This window comes from Macrobrachium rosenbergii, chromosome 53 (genome assembly GCF_040412425.1).
Source record: "Macrobrachium rosenbergii isolate ZJJX-2024 chromosome 53, ASM4041242v1, whole genome shotgun sequence".
Taxonomy (NCBI): domain Eukaryota; kingdom Metazoa; phylum Arthropoda; class Malacostraca; order Decapoda; family Palaemonidae; genus Macrobrachium; species Macrobrachium rosenbergii.
In genome coordinates, this window is record NC_089793.1 from 25,496,982 (window position 1) to 25,501,838 (window position 4,857).

Genomic DNA, 4,857 nt, shown 5'->3' on the forward strand with positions numbered 1-4,857 from the left:
GGAGGGAGGAGCCGCAGGAGCTTAACAGGGGAAAAAAAAGTTTGCTCAAAGCCTTAAGTAAGTGAAAGTCGAAAATGTAATTACAGCGGGAAAAGAAAGAAATGTGATTCTCTTTTTCTTTTTGGTATTGTGTCGAATTACTTTTATATCATCTTTCACGCCTGTGAAGTGTTCATTTACAGAAAGATTTTTTTAGTATTAAGTAATGTTTAACTTGCCTGTCCATTAACTTCTAATAAAACATTATTCTAGCTGCATCACTCTCTGATAACATCACTGTCATGTCTGCTGTTTTTTTTTTTTTTTTCTTTGGCAAATAAAAAAGTGGCCGTTTTGTAAACAACCCATGATTAGTCACTAAGTTTCATCCAAGACTTCTGTCTGTATTTCTATAACATCCACATTTTATTTAAAAGTCAATTATAAGGTCGGTAACTACGAGAAATAATTTAATGCAAAAATAATCACTTTAGGTTTAAAATTTGCCAAATAATAAATGCGGTTAGCCGTGAAACAATAGTATAATAATTTAACTCCTATTAGAAAAGTTTGTGTTTACTGTTTACCCTGACAGTGAATTTTGCATTTTTTGTAGCATTCCATTAAAATACACTGAAAGTTTTAGCAGTCTTGATACAACCCCATCAGACAGCTAATTTGTCTTGAAAACTTACGGGAAATAAGATTACGAAAATCAGCTTCGAATATGTTTATTTTACGTGGAAACGGAGTTCGATTTTTTTTCATATAATTTTTACGGAAGGCAAAGATATGAATAGCGTACTTACACATTTTCGCTGCAAATAGTAAATGGCATAGATTTTCTATGAAAGTTACTCAGGAATGCTGCACAAACATGGTAGTCACAGGGGACGTCTATGGATTAACTTCACACTAAATCTTAAATACTTATAATGAACATAAGATAGTGATTAATATCCCGTAAAAAACTCACTTAACAAAACAATATCTTGTGAAGCACGTTACAGATTTTACCATATCATAAGTATCCCCCTACGGGGGTAGCGCACTGTAGGCATTAGTTAAGGTTTTTTGCAGCTTCCCTTCTGCCCCCAGCAGCAGCCCCTTTCATTCTTTGTACTGTAGACCGCCATTCATATTCCCTTTGTTCCATCTTACTTCCTCAACCTTCTCCTAACAGTTGTTCCATAGTGCAACTGCAGGGGTTTCTCTGTTATACCTTTCAAACCTTTTAACTCTGAATTTCCCTTGCAGCGCTGAATGACCTCATAGGTCCTAGCTATTGGAATTTGGCCTATGTTTTACATTCCAGTTCCAGTTAGTATAATTATCCCAAAAATCCCAACCGTATACAGATATTCTTTAGAGAGACAACCATAAAGTTTTTGAAAAACTGTAATTTAATTGACAAAATCTAGAGGGAAACTTATAAGTAAAAACAAATCCTTCTGGCCAGCCTGTGAGAGTTGATAATCAGCTCAGTGGCCTGGTAAAACTATTTTAGTAATAATAATAATAATCATAACAATAATAATATAGAGAGACCCACGACAGATTACAGCATCGTCTTCGCGGCATTCCTTTTGTCACGGTGATAAATTTGTAAAAGGGGGAAAGAGATATGAAAAGCAGTGATGACACGGAGTGAGAGACCAAGGGTCGCTTATCACTCTGACAAGTAAGTCCAATCGTTGTGTGATGCGGAACGACGAGAAGCAATTTGGAAACCTTTCGCTCGTGACGTGTGCCATTCTTCATGGTTCCAGTGTGCAAGTGTTTGTGTGTGTGCTCGTGATTGTGTGACTTGTGACCGTCTGAGAATTGTGATTGTGTGACTTGGGACTGTGTGACATGTGATTGTGTGACTTGGGACTGTGTTACATGTGACTGTGACTTATGATTGATTTGTGATTATGTGACCCGCGACTATGTGAGACTTGTGATTGTGTGACTTGTGATTGTGGGACATGTGAGTTGTGATTGTGTGTAACTGTATTACTTGGGATTGTGTGACTTGAGATTGTGACTTGTAACTATGTCACTTGTGATCGTTTGACTTGTGATTTGTGGTTGTGCATGACTTGTGACTGTGTGACTGTAACTTGTGATTGTGTGACTTGTGATTGTGACTTGTGACTCTGTGACTTCTGACTGTGTGCCTTGTGATTGTGACTCTGTGACTTGTGATTGTGTGACTTATGACTGGGTGTGACATATGATTGTGACTTGTGACCTTGTGATTGTGACTTATGGCTGTGTGACTTGTGACTTTTAACTTGTGATTGTCTGTGATTGTGTGAAACTTGTGACTGTGTGACTTGCGACTGTGTGACTTGTTTGAGAAGGGATGATGGTACACCAAGAGCAGTGTTACAGTTGCCTTTATGGCATGGTGTTTTATATTCATCATATAGGCTATGTTGAAGGGTCACAAGTGAAACGGTTTGAAATGATTATTGTACAGTATACATGGGTGACGATAGATGATAAAAGAATCCTTTATTTTTTTTTCACTTTGTATTCGAGACGAGAAAACATAATGGTAAAGATGTATGTGTTTAATCTTGGTCTCTACATGAATTTATCACCCCAAAATACCTATGCCCATTTTTTTCACATTTTGAAATTTACATATGTTTTTGGTACCCTGTTTATCCGATACATTTTAAACAAACTGCACTATACACTTATTATTATATATATATATATATATATATATATATATGTATGTATATATATATATATATATGTATGTATGTATGTATGTATGTATGTATGTAGGTATACAGTATATTTTGGTTGCGCGTACCATTTTCATAGCTCAGTTCGTCTTAAGCAATATTATTTCAAATATTGCTATAGCAACTTTATGAAAATGCCCGCACTAGACATATCTACACGACCGCATTATTTTATAATGAATAAGCCTGTCATCATTTGCAAGGATTTTTTAATGCGAATGCAAAACGAATGAGGTTGACTTAATATACCTTCTTTTTTCCTTTCTTTATTGGAGTAATCTGTCAGACTCACTCGTTTTTCAGATTACGCAAATATTAATTTCACCCTTGAAGTGCATTTAACCTTTGAACGAAACAGAGGGCGATGTGACTCTTAAATTTAAATTTACAGTAATTGATAAATATGAATGATGAATATAAAAAGTAATTAAAAGACTGGAAAATACAGATATCACGGGTTGGATAAAACTAAATGTAGTTAATCGTCTTAGAACAATCTATTCATTTTTTATTAAACCTTTGAATAGTTGATGACAGATCCAGCATCAGGCGTTATCTCCATAAAATACCATAGATATCTGAATTTATCTCTAAAAAATATAAGAGAGATCTGAAGTTATCTTTGTGAAATATAAGAGAGATATGAAGTTATCTCCGTAAATAAAATATTCCCTCGACCGAATCCCCCATTCGGGACGACTTATTCCTCTTGTAAATGCGTGCACGAAGTTTTGTCAGTTCGTGAAAGATTTAAGTCTGTCAAAACTTTCGTTGGTATTTCTGAGAAGAGTTTTGCCAGTCGGTAAAAAGAATATTTGTCTCCCTCGTGATAGTCGGTGTTCATTCCGCGAGAGATTTGTCATTCACTAAAAGACTTATAAATCAAGTGTAGAAAGTTTTCGTTTCCACTAAGAGAGAAGATTCGTCACTGCTCGGAGGCGAACTGGCCTTATGCTACTAGAGATTTGTCATTCGAAGGAAGACGTGTAAAGTGAAGGTATGTAGAAAGCTCTTCCAGTTGGCGCAAAGAGATTTGCAGCCATTGAAAGATGGGCTGGCATCTGGTAGAGGTGGTCGAATATTGAAAATCTTAAACTTAGTCAATGAATAAACTTTAGCATCTTATGAAAGGGAGTTATCACTATTTGAAGATGCATTAGCATTCTTTGAAAGATCCGTCATTCAGTAAAGGATTTTAAGTGTAAAGAAAGCTTTTAATCGTTGTATGAAGGACGTATCAGTGTTCTGTAGACGAATTAACATTCTGGGAAGGAATTCTATGAATGAAACTACATCTTGTGTCAATTTATCTTTGTTTTAAAAAGTTTACTGTAGTTCAGTAAAGGATTTGTAGAACAACATATAAAGTTTCTGAATGAAGAATCTCTTTTTATACTCTATGAACTTCCGAGAACAAATAGTTTTGTTGTAGATGACTGAGAAAAAAATTCCCACGATTGAAAAACTTTTTGTTTGGGAAATTCTGTTGAAACTCTCAGTTATTTATCCAAGAATGTGGACTATGATTTCCTTGATTGAAAATGTTATGGTTTTGCTACTCTTAGCAGTTTTTTTGTTGTTCCTAATCTTTTACACTTCTTTGTTGCTATCTCTTAGAATTTTGCGAGATTAGGTCATGGAAACAGTATATTTACGCTATTCATTGTTGTTCGTCTAAATAATAGTTATACCAACCCTTTTCTGTGGTGGTACAGCTTTGATGTTATTTCAGATTAATTTGAAAAAAAATTATATCTCCCAAATTTATATATTGAGATGTGGAGAACAGTCGTTTTTGGTGCAGAAGTTAAGCTGATGTAGAGAAGAATAATGCCCTTTTCTGTATAACCTTTTTAAACACAAACCATGAAACATAGAGTAATAGCTACTATTCCTCATACCACTGGACTGTGGAACAGCCTCCCTGAAGATGTCGTGCAGTTGGAACTTCAGAAGTTCAAGCGAAGATGCAACACATTGCTAACCCTAATACAATCTTCTTGTATTTTGATAATTTACTTACATTTTTTTCTATTTAAATATTAATCTGTTAATTTACTTTTTCTCTTTAATAAGTGATTTCTTCTGTCTGTATTTCCCAATGCCTTCTGTTACTTCGTTCTAATGAACACCA